This window comes from Humulus lupulus, chromosome 8 (genome assembly GCF_963169125.1).
Source record: "Humulus lupulus chromosome 8, drHumLupu1.1, whole genome shotgun sequence".
Classification (NCBI taxonomy): domain Eukaryota; kingdom Viridiplantae; phylum Streptophyta; class Magnoliopsida; order Rosales; family Cannabaceae; genus Humulus; species Humulus lupulus.
The window spans coordinates 117,131,221-117,151,720 of NC_084800.1; positions in this window are offsets into that span (position 1 = coordinate 117,131,221).

The following is a 20,500-nucleotide window of genomic DNA, read 5'->3' on the forward strand; positions in this document are numbered from 1 at the left end:
GAGTTACTGGATTGGTGATGCTCAAACCATAGCCACTTGCTAGTTCATATTCCTCAATCATAGTCAGAGGAAAAGTGTGGAAAAAGAAGAGAAACAATAGGTTCCACTTTGAAGAAGTTTAGTATGCGGAAGAGTCTTGTCAAGAATTAATTAAGAAGTTATTGGACATTACTAAGAGATGCTAGCTCAAGGAGAAAATTTGGAGATGTAGAGTTCAACAGGGATCTATCTTCTGTTAAAAAAAAAAGGCTTGATGGCATGTCTAAAGCCAATGACTCAAGACTGTGGAGATTGATTAAAAATGAGGAAGGAATGCTTAATTGACTTATAGAGAAACATGAATAATATGGTAGATATATGGGGCTGCCTTTATTTGTGGGCGGGAAGAAAAAGGAGCTTTTTGAATGTATGAATTGAAGATAAGTGTGAAATAAATTGAAGATATGGAAAACTTATATTTTGCGCAGGCTATCCCCACTTACACTAGCTATGAACTGTTTAGGCACCAAATGAGTCTTACAAACGATCTTCATAGTTTGGTTGTTAGATTTTAGTGGGGCTAAACTAAGGAAAAAAGAAAAGAAAACTTCACTAGTGCAAATGGTTTGCATTGTGTCTTCCAAAGGAAACAAGTGGTTTGAGCATTAAAGACCTTGAATTATTCAATCAAGCCTAGCTATCCAAAAATGTTTGGAGAATGTTTAGGACTCCGAATTGTCAATAGGGTGGTTAGTGCTTGCTAGTTTCCTGACTCAACATTTTGACAGCCAAGAAGCATTCTAAAGCTTCTCTTGTTTGAAGAAGTTTATTTGTGGGGAAGATAAGTTTTTGAATGTGGAAAATGGTCTAGAAATAGAATGGGGTGCTTTGTAAGTAGAATGATGTTCCATCTCAAAACCAATTAGGATTCTATTCTCTAACATCCCCTCAAGATGGTGGCTATTTTTGCACACCAATTTTGGACAGCTCGATAGGTGACTATTTTTGCTCACACGACTCAATCACAAGTCTTTTTGGCTCATTATCTCCGAATCACAATAGCTCTTTTGGCTTTTTTTTTTTGGAGTTAAAGTTTTCTTTGGCTCACTATTAGTAGAATGGGGTGCATGGTAAAAAATATGAGAATCTATCTCAAAACAAATTAGTCATGGGTGGAATAACTCATGCTTTTATAAATAGTATGATGATCCCACATACTTTCCATGTGGGATTCTATTCTCTAACATAAAGTGATTGATAAGCCTTGTCTTCCTAAAATTATATTTTGTTCTTTTAAATTTTCATTGAACGTGTAATTTTTCCAAAAGAAGATGCTGAAGCTATCCTTAGTATTCCTTCCAGTATGAGGATATTGAATATAGTGACATTATTCTAAAAATTGAGAATATAGTGGAAAAAGTGGGTACAAAGTTTCCATGAAGATAAAAGAAAGTGTTGAATCGTCAGATATAAATAAAACAGAATCTTGGTGGAAATTGTAATGGAAATTGAGTGTCCTACCATAAATAAATTAAACACTTCATTTGAAGAGTTTGTCAATTGTATTCTCACTAACCGTATCTTATTTTGTAGGAGTTTTCAATCAAATCGCTTATGTATAATGTAAAAGATGCGAAGGAGAGCACAACATCAAAGATATTCAAGATGCCTTGCCGAGATGCTAGCAAGCCGTCAAAATTAGAAAGAAAAAAAATTGTAATTTTTATGATAAGATCAAAAGGCATCTATCTACAACCGGACATGGTATGTTTTTTCTCCAACTTAACATAGCATGATCTCCCTTTAAATTCTTTTGAGTTATTTGTTATTGTTTGTTGGCAGATTTGGTACACTAGGAACTGTTCTATTCATATGGTCAGCTTACTCCCAAGAATCATGAACTTCTTGATTTGGTTGCATGAGTGTTTTGCATACTCCTAGAAAGTCAAATTTGGTGGCTCACTATATTGAAAAAAATGCTTTAGATACTAGAGCTTTTGCTTTGTGGACCGGAGAAGTTCCCCTGCTTTTCCAAGTCCTTAACTGTATTTTTTCTGATTTGTTGCTGTTGTTTGTGTTATGACTGAACCTTCTCTTTTTCTTTTCTTTTTTTAAAAAATAAAAGAAAAAACCCGCCTACAATTTATAATAGCTCTTTTAGAAGAAAGATCAATTCATAACCAATTATTATTCATCACTAGTGCCACGAATCCATCAATCATTTAATCTTCTCTATAAGTAACCTGAAGAGCTTATCTCATAATAGAAAGTTGTTGGGAAGTTTACAAAAATATTTAAGATTTAAAAAAAAATATCAAAAATACAAAATTTGGAAAAACTATAAAAATGTAGAGAGGTATAATTGTAAATACCGAGTTTTTTTATTTGTAAATAAGTTTATAAATCTATAATAATAGTTTTTTTTTAACCAAAATTTATATATTTGTAACCATTTGTTATAATTTTGTAAAAAAATATATACAGATTAAATAGAAAATTATAACAAGCAGACATACAACGGTTACAAATTGTTATACGTATTTTTGTAATTTTTATAAAATTTTATATTTTCCAATTATTTTTGTAGTTTACAGTGCTATGTGTAATTTTCCAAGTTTCTTTGGTAGTCATGTAAACTTTAAGTTTGAATGTACCAACCATAACACAAAAATAACAAGATAAAAAATAGTGAGTTGTGTTTTGCATCAACACATTAAAATCAACTTCACTACTTTTATTTTTAGTAAATGATGTAAAATATATTTACTAATATTTACAAAAGTTATTATACAAAGTTGTCTGTATATGGAAAATACGTGTGGAAAATAAATATTTTTATTAAGCATGAGAATTTTTTAATGAATAATTAGTATTTTTGCTTATTGAACTTATGGCACTACCAGATCGTGCCTTCTAAAACATACATGCTACTAAAAAAAATCTCAAACTATGCACGTTATTGAAACATAAGAATTATGTTAGTTTCTGTGACAATCATAATCCCGTGATCCATAAGGGGAAAGACCAGGTAAGCTGTGTAATCCCACACCGCCTGGGGAAGGTCAAGTGTGATGATTCTAAGACTGTGTAGGTATGGGACTACACAATTGAAGAGGGCTTAAATGGATTGATGGGTACTACCTATATCAACAAGATGCATCTTCTTTTTGGTAGCCCATCACTTGAGAACTCCAAAGTTAAGTGCGCTTGACCTGGGGTAATCTAGGGATGGGTGACCCCCTGGGAAGTTTTCTTAGAAAGCATGTGAGTGAGGACAAAGCACGCTGAAAAGACTCGTGTTGGTTTGTAGGGTCAGTCGTCATTCCAGAAAGCAGTCATAGTGACGTGGGGCGTCACAGTTTCTCTCCTAGGTGGCTAATAGAATATTGACATGGAATTTTAGCATTGATATGAATGTTGACGGTGAGAGCTCGTCAACGATATAGGATCGGAAAACTCAAAGTGTGTTGCAAAAACTGTGTAGAAATAAGATAGAAAGAACTTGAAGGAGAAAGATGTAGAACTACGATGGAGCGAAAATCGTAGATTCCTTAATTGTCTGAGCATACAAAGAATTTTCCAACCCCTTAATTTGAGGGTTCGGAGCCTATTTATAGATGAGCTCTAGTGGCCCCTGATACAAGGTGGTCCCAAGGGACAAAATCGTACGTAGGTACATTGTCAGGGTAGTGGTGCAAGTCGTAGTAGTGCAGAGAGTCGTGGTGTTGGCTCTGGTACATGGTCAGGGGTATGCAGAACATGCCACCACTTCTCGTACTAATTCGTGTCACCACTACTTGTCGGATACGGATGTCAAAATCATGCATTTGCAACCTTTATAGTCGTATACCCAGTACGCATGCCTTGTACCTAATGGTCCTTCTTTCATTTCTCAAATATAAATTCCCAAGCTTCCTTATATTTTGCTAAGTGTGGGAAAACATGTTGTGAGAGGTCGAGATATGAGAGGGTAAGAAGCTATGCGAGGTCCTTGTTTAAGAGGGTGGCACGTCTATGCGCCTGTCTGAGCATCTTCACATGAGGAGTCTGAAAGAGATGTGCACTTACGCACCTGCGCACGACCGAGGCCCTTGGAAGAGGGAAATGCATGTCTAGGTGTCTTCACGCGAGGAGTTCAAAGGAGATTCACACTTAAGTGCATGCGCATGAGGATTGGGTCTCGCTATGCGAGGCCCTTGGCCGAGGGAGATGCATGTCTAGGCATCTTCGCGCGAGGAGTCCGAAGGAGATGCACACTTAAGCCCTTGCGCATGACGATTGGACCTCGCTATACGAGGCCCTTGGCCAAGGGAGATGCATGTCTAGGTGTCTACGCGCAAGGAGTCCGAAGGAGATGCACACTTAAGTACCTGCGCATGAGGATTGGGCCTCGCTATGCGAGGCCCTTAGCCGAGGGAGATGCGCACCTATGTGCCTGCAGGTGGCCGGTGCCTCTCTATGTGAGGCCCTTGATCCGTTAAGTCTTGCACCTTCACCGATGGATGCTTTAAGGGAAATTATTTCATATTCACACTTGCCCCCGAGTCTATAAGTATACATTTAAGTGTTCTTGTAGACTCCTTCCAAAGTCCCTTGTACGACATGAATGTCACTTAGAACTTTGCTTTACTTTAGAAAACATGGGAGGCTCAATATTTGTGTGTTATTTGATGGTGTATGAAGAAACGCAAAGTGTATTTGGGTGGTGTGTTTCTTTGTAGTGTATAAAGAAACAAAAAAACCAAATGACTAGGGTGGTGATCCAAGTACATCCTTGTTGTTGAATTAGGGCCAATCATTTTTGGGTGCTGATCCCAGAGTTGCCAAGGCTCTTAATCTCCACCATTCATCTAGAGTTGATATAATGGCTAGGAAGTCTTGACTTTCCTTATAAATACCCCAAGTGTTGGATTCATCCCTTCACACCATGACATCCTTAACCTAGTGGTATCTTCTCTAAGTTATTTCCAAGAGCTCCAAGGTTCTATCCCTTATAGAGGCATCTTCAAGGTAATTTCTGCCCCCTTTCATTAGATTCATCCCCTTTTATTTTTTATTTTTCATTCTTCATCATACCATGTTTGCATTGTAGGGGTACAAGGTGTTCTCTCGTTACTAAAGGTCCGCTCTTGTTTATCGCTCGATCCTTCTTCACACACCTAAAAGCTTGTCCTCACACATTTGTGGATTCACATATATGCACCCAGGTATACATTCCTCCCCCAGTAATACACATGTCTCTTTTATCTTTTTTACGAGGGTAGGGCCATAGGTTGGTATGTACCTGTTCCTTGTGGGTTTTTTATTCTCATGGCTCATTAGGCTCATATACATGGGTCCTTTTCTTACACCATTTACACTCATGTTGTAGATATAGGGTTGTCTTCACACAAACACGTCATCGAGTCTTCGCTTGCCTATGGCATCTGGACGGTCTTTTAAAGGTCTGCTTGGTGTTGAGTTTCTTAAGTTGTCATCCTCCGACTCTGAGGCCGACGTTAGCAAACCCTCTACAAATGGGGGTGTGCGAATGCTCTACATATAGAGGTTATCCTACATTAGGCAGAAGTCATGGAGATCCTTTCTATGGGTTTTCCCACGTTTTCTCGTCTATCCCCTGTCGTACGTGATAGGGTCAAGCAGTATGCGGGTAGATGTAGGACATGTAGAGGGCCTTCTAGGGGGTGATGAAGTCAGTCGCTCACAAACCGCATGTTATCTCTATCTAGGTACCAAACATGCTGAGGGGGATCCTTGATGATTCAAAGGATGCAGGCATTGTGTCTACTCTTACCCAGGTTAAGCTTTCTAACTTGTTGAAGGCCCATCAACTGTCACTGAACATCAACTTCATCATTTCATCTTGCAATGAACGTGCGTCTGAGCTGCACTTGTAGCTTTCAGCGACTCAATAATCAAGTCTTGAGGGGTCTTGCCGCTTCACCCCTTTTTCGTTAAGGTACTCAACTATTCTGAGCTGGTGCCTCTCCAACTGTATCCCAACTCTTGGGTTGTGCTTGGTTGTTTCTACGTGTTATATAAAAAAGTGCACTCTCGGAGGCCTTCCATGGGTAAGGTCCATCATCTGTACACTCTTAGGGCAAACCCAACAACCCCAGGTTTTTATCAGCTCCAAAAAGTCGTGGCTCTTACAGGGTACCCCCTCGTGGAGGTATCTATTTCCAATAAGGGGCTCATGGAAGAGCGATCTTTTCTTCACCAACAGCATATCCACTAACCATACGCATTTCAATGCATCAAGTAAACTTTTTCTACCGTGAGTGCATATATAAGAAAAAATTTCTTTACCCTTCTCTTTAGGTTTGTCTAACTATACTTATTTCGTTTTCTTGACCATAGGTCTTGAAGAGGTTGTCGGGCCTACCTTGAGTCTAGGAGCCCGCGATCGTGTGGCGAAGATCCTGGCTGTGCCGGCCTCGCACAAATAGGTCAGTAGCCTTTTTACAGAGAGTAATCTCTATTCGTGCAAGTTGCTGTCTCCAGATCAAGTCATTTCCCTATGCTCCGTCTTATCCAAATCTACCATCTCGAGGGTAATAGATGATGATGATGATGATGATGATTATCACTACTTTGAGGGTGACCAGATGGATACGAAAGATGAGGTCGAGGTTGAGTCTGAGAACTATTCATGTTTAAGGTCCTTGGCTGGAGGGGCTAGGCATGTTGTCGACGACGGACATACTGATGGTGTCACCTCTCGGGTCCCGCCACCGGTGCTTGGTGGCGAGTTTGCTTTCAACACCCATGCTCCCGCTCCTCCTATCCTGAAGAGGAATTTTGTCTTACCTTCTTTTGACGATGCTTTTCCACCCTTGGGGGCGCATTTGGGGCAGGCATCTTCGGGTGCCTCACTTCCTAAAAAGGTGACTTCGTGCCCCTCTACCCCTCGTGCCTCTGTGGATAGATTAGGACCTTTCTGATCCCTTCCTTATCTAAGCATGCATCGACAGGTATACATGTCTCCCCTCGCCAAGCTCATACTTCCGCTTCTCGAGGTCATCCTTTAGCAAGCCAGTACGGAGAGGCCATGAGCCATTACATGGGTAATATTTTTGAAGGCGAGTGGGGGTCTATTTATGATATTCCAGATGCCGAGTTGGTTGAGCCTTATATGCGAGCCTCTATGTAGGTACTTTTCAAAACTCTTAATGTATGTTTTTCAGTTTTGATATCGTCTGACCATTATTGTTTTGTTTTGTTTCTTTGTCTTTACTTAGGCTTCAATCTGGAGTCATTGATTTTTCACCTCAAGCTCCTCATCCACATAACGGTTACAACTCGAGCTTGAGGGGCGATGAAGAATCTCTCCATGGCCGAGGTAGAGAAAGATGGTTTGGCTGCATGGGTCTACGATTTGGAGGGCCAGCTTGCTGAGGTGGTTCGCCAGAGGGAAGCTGCACTAGCCAAGGCTGCTTCGAACTCTTACTCCAATACCAGGCTTGAAGCCACTGTTCCTGTCCTAAATGAGAAGATTAACGCTCTCAAGGCTGAGCTGGTAAATGCCGAGAATGGTATAGTCGAGTGCACATTGCACGCCATGTGGAGGACCAATCATGATGTCAACTTGTCTCCCTTTGGAGAGTATGCGACTGGGAAAATTGACGAGTGGAAAGGTCGGGGTGGAAACCCTTAGGCCCCTCTCCAAAGCTTACTTATATATATTGTTCTTCTGTAACCCTCCGTGTTGTTTTTTTTTATGGAACTCCTTATAAGTTTTTAATAATATGTGGGACTCTTAATTTCTAAGTCCTTGCTTATTTTTTATATCGACTACGAGGATGCAATGGCCTTTCTTGCCTTTGTCATTATCTTTTGGTTATCATGTGTAAGGGACTTTGATAAGTCCCTTTTTTTCATGAATTCCTTATGTCTTCTTTGGGCTAATGATAATAGTCTTTTTGGTGCACCCTGACTATATTTGTAAGGACATATTAACCCTTTAGATTCTTGGCATCTTTTTATATTCTTTGCGCGCGCTTGTAATTATGTGTGAGAAGCTTCCTTCTCGTCATTATGTATAGTAATATTTTTACAAGGGTCTCTTTTATGACCTTTTTTTAGCTAGACCGCTTGGTAGCCGTTCTAGACTTATTGGGGGATACCTTCCTTGAAGCCTCACCCCCTATGGGGATGTTAGCCTTTGGTAGGAGATTATCTTTGTGAAGCTTCTTAACTCTCTTCATATTCATAAGGGTAGCTAATCCTTTTGAATCTAAGAGATAGCTTGCCGAGTTTTTTTTATATGTATATATATGTGTGCCTCCTATCCTGCCCCCCAAGTGCTTGGTACAATTTATTCCATCTAGCACTTTGATAAATGCTTGCATAGAGAAGAAATGTAGCATGCGAAGTAGGAAATACTTTCATTTATAGTAGGCAGATTACAAAGACATATATAAAATGATTACATCTACTGTGAGGTTATTTGGGTAACCTCTTTGATTCTTATCTGCTGAAGTTAGCATAACATAAACAAACTAAATAAGGATACTCTTTGCATTGGATAAGAAAGTCTTACTGGTAGTATTTCTTGAGTTTTTCCGCATTCCATGCTCGGGGTATTATGGTATCATCCATGTGTGTTAGTTTATAAGTGTTTGTCGGTATACACTGGGTGACTTGGTAAGGTCATTCCCAGTTCACCTGTAACGACCCAAAATTGCTAATAAGGTTTAAGAACCTTGATTAGCATGTCGGGAGGGCATAATTAGTATATATGTGATAAAATGATTAAATGCATGATTATGTGACATGCATGATTATATGATTATATGGATATGTGAAACGCGTGTTTATGAGTATTAAATATGCATGTGGGCCCTATTTAGCTTATAACGACATATTCGTAATTTTGGCCCGTTTAGGGCATAAATGTGATTGTGTGTGATAAATTGTTGACACCACATTATTATGTGGATATATTTGCAGCATATGGCTCGAGACGGTCCTAGTGAGCGGATTGGCGAAATAGTCACGGTGGAGATTAATACCCGGCTCAGGAGAGCTAGGGGGTATTTTCGATAATTTAGAGGATATCTTGGGAATTATTAGGTATTGAATAAATAACTTGTAATTAATTGGATGACGGAATTAGTTGGTTAATATTAGGAACATTTGAGGAATTAGTGGGAACTGGGAGGCAATGACTCATTTACCCTTAGAATAATCAAAGGAATTAGGATTATTAGGAAGGGAAAAATAGTCTTTTGTGTTACTAAAGGATATACTCAGTTATACCTTGGATTTGTTTTAGAAAGTGGCAGAAGCTTCAACCAACTCTCCTATTTTCCTCTCACAGTCTCACTCTCTTTCCCACTCTCTGAATATGCATTGAAGTTAAGGGAAAAAAGCAGGGAACTTGGACCTCATCTGGGAATTTTTTGGATGCAAAATTGAAGGGGAGGACTTGGACAAAACTGTAAGGAAGGCTTGAGGAATTGAAGCTAAGCAACCAGAGACTTCAGTTGGGGAAACTTAGGAGAACTCAAGTTAGAACAACCCAGAGGAACTGTGAAGGAATTTGGTTGCCATTTGAGGGTTGTCGCCAAGGCTCGGGTTTGAGGATCGTGCTCGAGACCATTCCATTATATCCAATCGAAATTAAAGGTAAGAAAATTGCACCCTTGTGTGGCTGTGTTGGGACTGAGATTCCCTATATATGAATACAAATGTTGTATGATTATGATATGCTATGTGAGCATGAAATAAATGACCTAAGAAAGTCAGGGCTGATAATTTGCGCACAGGATGCGGCTCAGCCACTGAGAGCTAGGGTCAGCTAGATAAAGACTGGACTTGGCCTAAGCGAGCTGGAGTCAGTGGGTTTAATTAGAGGGTGCGACCTAAGGGCATCGACCCTAAGTATTGTATGATGATTGTGATAAATTGTTGAGTTTAAATATGATTATTGTTGTTAATTTGACGCTTATGACATGCTGAATATCTGGTTATCTGTCTTGTGAATTATTTAATTATAATTATTGATTATGCTATGCTGTTATAGTTTTTTTGTCGGGCCTTGGCTCACGGGTGCTACGTGGTGCAGGAAAAGGTAAGGATAAGATGAGTTAACCATGAGTTGGAGAGCTCTAGGGGTGAGGTGTACATTATCAGCTGCTCGTCTGCCACGACCGAGGGATTTTACAGGGACAGAAATCTATATTTTGCCATTAGGTGACTTTGATTATATATAACTTTTGAAATTTTGTAAATTTGTCCTTTAAACCCTGTTTTTTGGGATTCCATGTACTAAACATTTATTTTAATGAAAATTATTCGTTCATGACAAAAATCTTTTAACCTTAACTTGATTATGACTTTAGGATCACATATTTTTCAAATGACTTGATTAGCAAGTCTTGCACTATTGTAAACACATAGTGTAACGGTCTTGGTTATCCAGGGCCTTACAACTTGGTATCAGAGCCGTCTAGATCTCAAGGTTCCTAAAGACTAGTTGGACAAGTACACTCGCCGCTAAAGATAAGCTCGACTCAGGGTTTGGTAATTGTATACATGTCATTATATGCTTATGTGCTTGAATGAAATATAAATGCTTTATTACATGGTTAATCGGGAGCATGAGATACTGATAGGGCCTGGCCTTTGACTACTGTGTGATGATATTGAGGCGTGCTTATTAGCATTGTTGTTGATGTGGTTGAATATTTGAATAATTGTTTGTGTCTTGATTGTTTGTGGTAGGTTAGGTTCCAATGGTGGATCATGGAAAGATTGTTATCCTGTCATCATAGTCTAAACGCCGAGTTGTTTATTGCAGATAAACTTAGATAGCTATGTGTCCAAGGCAATCCATATGACTAGCCGGCACAGAGTCTGAGGCTAAAGATGATGACCAGGGCCAGAACCCTCCGCCTGTCCCTGAGAATTGGCAATAAATACTTGCAGACATGCAAGCTTGGTTACAAAGTTAGGAAGAGTAGATTCGTCTTCTGAGACAGCAGTGTAACGCCCTGGATAGCCAAGACCGCTACACTGTATACTTATAAAGGTGCAGGACTTGCTAATCAAGTCACTTAGTTAAAAACATGTTGCTAAAATCATTAATGGGCTGGGTTAAAAGGTTTTGGTCTCAAAAGATACTTTTCATATAACTAAACCTTTTTACACATGGGATCCCAAAATGAACAACATTTAAAATTCAGTTTACAAAATTTCTAGATTGAAAACAACCACTAGCCACTCTAAAGGCAAAACAGTCGCTTATGGTTCTCCTGTTCCTGTCTCCCCTCAACCGTGGCGGCTGAGCAGCTGTTCATGTACATTCTTCTCTCAGAGCTCTCCGAATCAGGGCTGATCAAGCTTGCCCTTGCCTTTACCTGCACCACGAAGCACCCGTGAGCCAAGGCCCAGCAAGAAAACTTCACATTATATAAAAAAACAATGATAACAATTTAATAACCCTTTAAGCATGATCATACACTTAACATACCACACTAATCACATAGCACGTAGATACAACCAAAGATTCATTCAATCAACACTCAGCTATTCAGCATGACAAAACCACCAATCAATAATAACAACCAAATCACATGATGACCAGGGTCGACACCTTAGGTCAAACCCTCTGTTTACCCCACTGACTCCAGCCCGCTTAAACCGAGCTCAGTGCATAATAAGCTGTCCTCAGCTACCAGTGGCTGAGCCGCGCCCTGTGCGCTAATGTAAACTGCGGCACTCTTAAGCTGTTTGTCTACTATTTACATGGCATAATACCATCCTCTATAAAACATACAAAACAGGGAACCCTTAGTCCCATTATAAATCCACAACCGGGTGCAGTTTTCTTACCTTTAATTTCCCAACGTTTTGATTATGAGAGATGCCCCTTGAGCAGGATCCAATTCCCGACCCCTAGCTTTTACCTAGTCACAACCAAGATAAGGGTTACCATTTAATAATTGTGAAAGGGTTTCTAGACAAGGTTCTAGTCTCCGGAACATCGAAATCCACTAAGCACGGTAGTAGATTCGATCCCGAGAACCCTAGGTTAAATTTCCATGCTTAAAATCCCAAAAACCTAAATTCCCTTAAGGGTCACGGCTCAAGCCTCCCATGCCACGACATGGCCCCAACCAGAGGCTCCCCCACGCCCAAAACCAGACAAGGGCTGCGACCCTACATGGACCATGCCGCGGCCCGCCCTCCATCTCCAACACCCATCAACTTCAGAGGGTTGCGTCTCACCAAGAACTATGTCGCGGCCCAACCCCTTCAAACCCATAAAATCCTCCATTTTTAACTCTCAAGCCTCACTCAAAACCATCCAAAACCATCCCAATTGTATACCACAACTATCACTAACATTCATGCATGACTTCAGAAGCTTAAGCCATCAAAAACCTAACCTAAAAACCCATCAAAACACCACTTTGATTTCTGAAACCCACACACTCAAGATCCCTAAAATCAGTCATAAAACTCACAATTCAAGCATTAAAACATGAATTGGAGCTTACCTTCCCTGCAGAATCAATTCTCTAAGCAATTTCTGAGCTACCTCCCATGTTCTTAGCTTCAATTCAGTCTTCAATTTCAAAACCCAAAAACCTCTTAGGACTCAATCAAAGTCATATAATTTTAACAAAAAAAAGTGTGATTCAATCCTTACCTTAGTCCTGGTTGAATCCCTTAGCTAAAACTGAGCTAATCCCTCAAACTCCAGCTCAATCCACAGAGTTTCCAGATGAATTTTCCTTAGGTTCTAGTGGTTTCCTTTGAGAGAGAAAGAAGGGTCGGTTTACCCTTTTGTTCTACCATTTTCTTAAGTTTCCTTAGTATATCCTTAGGTAATTAAGTCAATCCCAAGGCTTGAGGTGCTGGAAACGTCCCCGGGGGCAAAATGGTAAAATTTCCCGGGTTTCCCACCTAGGCTTCCTAACCTCAAATATATCTCCAATTATTTATTTCTATAACTCGATAACCCAAATAACCATTCAATACCTGGAATACCCCTTGACTTGTCCCAAGTCAAGTATTAAGCCCCGTTGTGACTTTCCTACTTACTAGCTCCCTAGGATTGCCTCAAGTCGCATGCTGCAGATTTACCCACATAATAATGTGGTCCCCATAATTATAGCATATAATCGCATTAACATTCATATAACCATACAAGCATGCTTATTATATCATCACGCATTAAATTAATAAATTCACACATAAACCAATTATGCCCTCCCGGCACACTAATCAAGGCCCTTAAGCCATATTAGTGATTTTGGGTCGTTACAACTATCCCCTCCTACTGAGAATTTCGTCCTCGAAATTTACCTGAATAGCTCAGGATACTGATCCCACATCACCGTCTCAAGCTCCGAGGTCGCTTCCTTGACCTTGCTATTTCTCCACAATACTTTAACTAACGGAATCATCTTGTTCCGTAGAACTTTATCCTTTCGATCCAAAAACTGAACCGGTCGCTTCTCATAGGACAAATCTGTCTGCAGTTCTAAGTCCTCATTCTTCAGTACATGCATTGGATCTGAGATATATTTTCACAACATAGAGACATGAAATACGTTATGAACTCCCGACAACGACGGTGGCAAGGCCAACCTGTACGCCACTTGTCCAACCCTTTCTAGAATCTCAAAAGGTTCAACAAACCGAGGGCTCAGCTTGCCCCTTACTCCAAACCTCCTTACCCCTCTCAGTTGTGAGACTTGCAGAAACACGTGGTCCCCAACTTGGAACTCCAAGTTTCTACGCTTGGGATCAGCATAGCTTTTCTGTCTACTTTGCGAAGCAAGCATTCTAGCTCAAATCTTCTCAATAGCTTCACTTGTCTTCTGAACCATGTCTGGCCCCAAATACTTTCTCTCACCCATCTCATCCCAATGAATGGGCGATCTACACTTCCTTCCATATAGCATCTCATAAGGAGCCACTCCAATTGTGGACTGATAACTGTTGTTATACGAAAATTCAATCAACGGGAGATACTTACTCCAAGACCCCTCGAAGTCAATCACACACGCCCTAAGCATATCTTCCAACACCTGAATCATCCTCTCAGACTGTCCATCATTCTGAGGATGAAAAGTTGTGCTAAACTTCAACTGAGTCCCCATGGCTCTCTGCAGAGCTCCCCAGAACTTGGAGGTGAAGATAGGGTCTCGATCAGATACAATAGACTTAGGAACACCATGGAGACGAACTATCTCCCTCGCATACAACTATGCATACTGTTCCACTGTATAGGTCGACTTTACTGGCAGAAAATGAGCTAACTTGGTGTATCTGTCCACTATCACCCACACCGAATCATAGAGTCCCACTGTCCTGGGTAGACCTCCCACAAAATCCATAGTAATATCCTCCCACTTCAACTCCAGAATGCCCAAAGGCTGAAGCAATCCCGCTGGTCGCTGATGCTCAACCTTCACTTGCTGACATGTCAAAAATCTGGCCACATAATCCACCATATCCTTCTTCATCCCGAGCCACCAATATAATGTCTATAGATCCTGATACATCTTCGTGGTACCCGGATGAAGCGAGTATGGCGTAGTGTGAGACTCATTCAGTATCTCTCGCCAGATCTCTACATCTACCGGAACACAAATCTGCCCCTGATATTGAAGCATACCAGTCTCAGAAATAGAATAATCCTTAGCTATTCCCGCTACGACATTCTGTCGAACTTCTTGTAGCTATGCATCTAGCAATTGACCCTCCTTGATCCGCTCTAGCAGGGTCGACTGCAAAGTAACATTGGCCAACCGGCCCACCACCAGCTCTATCCTTGCCCGGGTCATCTCATCAGCTAACTCTCTGGAGATCTGAACTGAACTAAATAATTTCCCCGAGCCCCTTCGACTCAATGCATCTGCCACAACATTGGCTTTCCCTGGGTGGTAAAGAATGTCTCAATCATAATCCTTAACCGACTCTAACCAACGCCTCTGTCTCATGTTCAGATCCTTCTGGGTGAAGAAATACTTCAAACTCTTATAATCAGTGTATATCTCGCACTTCTCCCCATACAGATAATGTCGCCCCACCTTCAGTGCGAATACCACTGCTGCTAGTTCCAGATCATGGGTAGGATACCGGGTCTCATACTCCTTCAGCTGCCACGATGCATAAGCTATAACTTTTTCATTCTACATCAACACACAACCTATACCCATCCTCGATGCATCACAGTATACCACAAACTTTCCTTCCTTCGAAGGAAGACTTAACATAGGTGCAGAAATAAGTCGTCACTTTAATTCTTGGAAACTGTCCTCACACTTCTCTGACCAAACAAACTTCTGGTTCTTCCGTATTAACTCTGTCATTGGTGAAGCAATTTTCGAGAATCCTTCTACAAACCGCCTGTAATAACCTACTAACCCAAGGAAACTCCACACCTCCGAGGCGTTCCTTGGCCTCGGCCAATCTCTCACCACTTCCACCTTGGATGGATCAACCTTAATCCCTTCTGCACCAGCTATATGCCCAAGAAAATTCACCTCTGGAAACTAAAACTCACACTTCTTAAACTTAGCATATAAGTGATGCTCCTTTAACCTCTGTAAGACTTATCGAAGATGTCGCTTGTGCTCTGCCTCTGAACTGGAGTACACTAAGATGTCATCGACAAAGATAATGATGAACTGATCCAAGAAGTCCTTGAACACCCTGTTCATGAGATCCATAAAAGCTACTAGGGCATTGGTCAAACCAAAAGACATGACCAAGAACTCATAGTTCCCATATCGTGTCCGGAAGGCCGTCTTCGGTATGTCCTCATCTTTGATCCTCAGCTGGTGATAACCAAATCGAAGATTAATTTTTTAGAACACCGTCTTTCCCTGTAATTGATTGAATAAGTCATCGATCCTTTGTAGAGGATACATATTCTTGATGGTCAACTTATTTAATTCCCTGTAGTCTATGCACATCCTCAGAGTCTCGTCCTTCTTTTTAAAAAACAACACTGGAGCGCCCCATGGAGAGTAGCTAGGCCTGATGAATCCCAAATCCAGAAGTTCTTGTAGATGTATCTTCAATTCCTTCAACTCTTCCAGTTCCATCCTATATGGTGCCCTTGATACTGGTTCTGTCCCTGGTGCTAACTCAATAACAAACTGAATCTCCCTGCATGGCAGCAATCCTGGTAACTCCTCAGGAAACACATCTAAAAACTCATAAACTCCCTTGGTCTCTCCCGGCCCCGCTGGTAACACCCTAGTAGTGTCCACCACACTAGCCAGAAAACCTATACATCCACCCTGCAACAAATCTCTGGCTCTCAACCTTGATATCATAGGTACGCGGGGTCCACATACCACACCTACGAAGACAAAAGGATCCTCGCCCTCAAGCTCAAAAGTTACCATCTTCCTACAGTCAATGGTAGCCCCATACCTGACCAACCAATCCATCCCTAAGATCATGTCAAAATCCTCCTTATCTAACTCAATCAAGTCAACTGAAAGCTCCCTACTATCAACCATCACTGGCAATGCCCTGATCCACCTCCTAGAAACTACCAGCTCCCCAGTAGGCAATAAAGTCCCAAACCTCGCAGTCCGATACTCACTAGGTCTACACAGTCTATCAATCACTTTACTAGAAACAAAGGAATGTGTAGTACCAGAGTCAATAAATACAGTAAAAGGAGAGCCAGCGCTAGAAAGTTGACCTGTCACTACCGAGATACTAGCCTCGGCCTCTGCTTGTGTCAAGGTGAACACTCGAGCTGGAGTCAAGCTGTCCACCTTTCCTGCTTCCCCTTTCTTCATTGTTGGGTAGTCCTTCTTGAGGTGCCCCACCGTTCCACACACAAAGCAAGCCTTGGCCCGACATGCACCCTGATGACGTCTTCTACACCTCGGGCACTCTAGATAACTCCTCCATGGCTCACTGCCACCCTGACGGCTGCCCTGACCACCCCGACCCCTCCTATCAGGACCAGCAGTGGTCGAAATGTCAGGAGTCTTTCTCTTGAAATCACTAGGGCCTCCGCCTCTACTTGACCCAGAATAAGGAGGCACCACTCTGCAACCCTCGCGCCTCATTGTACTTTCTTTCCAAATCTTGTTCCCCGCTTCCTCAGCAGTAAGAGCCTTCTCAAAGGCCTGGGCATAAGTTGTTCCCCCAGGTATCGTTGTGATCCTAACATCTCGGGCTATCATAGCATTAAGCCCCCTAATGAACCTGTCTTGTCTGGCTGCATCAGTAGGCACAAGATCTGGTGCAAATTTTGCAAGTCTATCAAATTTTAGGGCATACTCAGTAACGGTCATGTTGCCCTGCACCAAGCTCAAAATCTCATTAACCTTTGCTGCCCGGATGGCAGCATTGTAGTATTTCTGACTGAACAAGTCTTTAAATCTTTCCCAACTCAAAGCGGTGACGTCCCTGGTCTGTGATGCCATTTCCCACCAGATACAGGCATCCTCTCTCAACATATATGTGGCACAAGCCACTCTGTCATAACCCTCTATCCTCATGAAGTCCAAAATAGTAGTAATCATAGTCATCCACTGCTCGGCCTTTAGGGGGCCAGGTCCTCCCTCAAAAGTTGGGGGATGCTGCTTTTAGAACCGCTCATACAATGGCTCCCATCTATTCCCAACCTCTATTGGCTGAATTACAGGTGCCACTACAGGTGGCACAATATGTGCTGCACTCCCTGCTAGAGTCTACTGTCGTAGCAAACGAATTTGTTCATCTTGGCTCTGTAATCGCGCTTGCATATCTACCTTAAGTTGCTGCCAATTCTCAGGAACTGGCGAAGGAATCTGGCCCTGATCTTCACCTCCGATCCGTAACCTAGTGCCAGCTAGTCGCGTAGATTTTCTTGGATGCATAGCTATCCAAGTCAATCTGCAATCAACGACTCGGAAATCACACCATGATGACTGGGTAAAAGCTTCTCCACAATCCACCAATGGAATATAATCAATCACAAATAGCCAAGATATAGGCATTTATCCACATGCACCAGCATTGCTAATAAGCATGCCCCGACATTACCACACAACAGCAAAGATATAAACATCCATCCATACACAATATGCAGTTAATCATTCAAATATTCATTTACATGCAAAGCGATGCTAATAAGCATGCCTCAATATTTTCACACAGCAGTCAAGGGCCAGGCCCTATCAGCATCTCATGCTTCCTATTAATCAAATAAATAACAACATTCATAATTCATTCCAGGCATACAAGCATATAAGTACATATACACATTACCAAACCTTGAATTGAGCTTGTCTCTAGCAGCGAATGTACATGTCTAGCCGGTCTTCAGGAACCCTTAAACCTAGGATGCTCTGATACCAAATTGTAATGCCCTGGATAGCCAAGACTGCTACACTGTATACTTATAAAGGTGCAGGACTCTCTAATCAAGTCACTTAGTTAAAAACGTGTTGCTAAAATCATTAATGCACTAGGGTTAAAAGGTTTTGGTCTCAAAAGATACTTTTCATATAACTAAACATTTTTACACATGGGATCCCAAAAGGAACTGCGTTGAAAAGTCAGTTTACAAAATTTCCAGAGTGCAAACAACCACTAGCCACTCTAAAGGCAAAACAATCGCTTATGGTTCTCCTATTCCTGTCTCCCCTCAACCGTGGTGGCTAAGCAGCTGTTCATGTACATTATGCTCTCAAAGCTCTCCGAATCAGGGCTAATCAAGCTTGCCCTTGCCTTTACCTGCACCACGAAGCACCCGTGAGCCAAGGCCCAGCAAGAAAACTTCACATTATATAACAAACAATGATAACAATTTAATAACCCTTTAAGCATGATCATACACTTAACATACCACACTAATCACATAGCACGTAGATACAACCAAAGATTCATTCAATCAACACTCAGCTATTCAGCATGACAAAACCACCAATCAATAATAACAACCAAATCACATGATGACCAGGGTCGACACCTTTGGTTGCACCCTCTGTTTACCCCACTGACTCCAGCCCGCTTAAACCAAGCTCAGTGCATAATAAGCTGTCCTCAGCTACCAGTGGCTGAGCCGCGCCCTGTGCGCTAATGCAAAATGTGGCACTCTTAGGCTATTTGTCTACTATTTACATGGCATAATACCATCCTCTATAAAAAATAAAAAATAGGGAACCCTTAGTCCCATTATAAATCCACAACCGGGTGCAGTTTTCTTACCTTTAATTTCCCAACGTTTTGATTATGAGAGATGCCCCTTGAGCACGATCCAATTCCCGACCCCTGGCTTTTACCTATTCACAACCAAGATAAGGGTTACCATTTAATAATTGTAAAAGGGTTTCTAGACAAGGTTCTAGTCTTCGGAACATCGAAATCCACTAAGCACGGTAGTAGATTCGATCCCGAGCACCCTAGGTTAAATTCCCATACTTAAAATCCCAAAAACCTAAATTCCCTTAAGGGTCGCGGCTCAAGCCTTCCATGCCACGGCATGGCCCCAACGAGAGGCTCCCCCACGCCCCAAAACCATACATTGGCTGCAACCTTACATGGACCATGCCGCGGCCCGCCCTCCATCTCCAACACCCATCAACTTCAGAGGGTTGCGTCTCACCAAGAACTATGTCGCGGCCCAACCCCTTCAAACCCATAAAATCCTACATTTTTAACTCTCAAGCCTCACTCAAAACCATCCAAAACCATCCCAATTGTATACCACAACTATCACTAACATTCATGCATGACTTCAGAAGCTTAAGCCATCAAAAACCTAACCTAAAAACCCATCAAAACACCACTTTGATTTCTGAAACCCACACACTCAAGATCTCTAAAATCAATCATAAAACTCAGAATTCAAGCATTAAAACATGAATTAGAGCTTACCTTCCCTGCAGAATCAATTCTCTAAGCAATTTCTGAGCTACCTCCCATGTTCTTAGCTTCAATTCAGTCTTCAATTTCAAAACCCAAAAACCTCTTAGGACTCAATCAAAGTCACAGAATTTTAACAAAAAAAAGTGTTATTCAATCCTTACCTCAGTCCTGGTTGAATCCCTTAGCTAAAACTGAGCTAATCCCTCAAAACTCTAGCTCAATCCACAGAGTTTCTAGCTGAATTTTCCTTAGGTTCTAGTGGTTTCCTTTGAGAGAGAAAGAGAAGAGAAAGGAGGGTCAGTTTACCCTTTTGTTCTACCATTTTCTTAAGTTTCCTTAGTCTATCCTTAGGTAATTAAGTCAATCCTAAGGCTCGGGGTGCCGGAAACGTCCCCGGGGGCAAAATGGTAAAATTCCCCGGTTTTCCCACCTAGGCTTCCTAACCTCAAATATATTTCCAATTATTTAGTTCTATAACCTAATAACCCAAATAACCATTCAATACCTGGAATACCCCTTGACTTGTCCCAAGTCAAGTATTAAGCCCCGTTGTGACTTTCCCGCTAACTAGCTCCCTAGGATTGCCTCAAGTCGCATGCTGCAGACTTACCCACATAATAATGTGGTCCCCACAATTATAGCATATAATCTCATTTACATTCATATAACCATACAA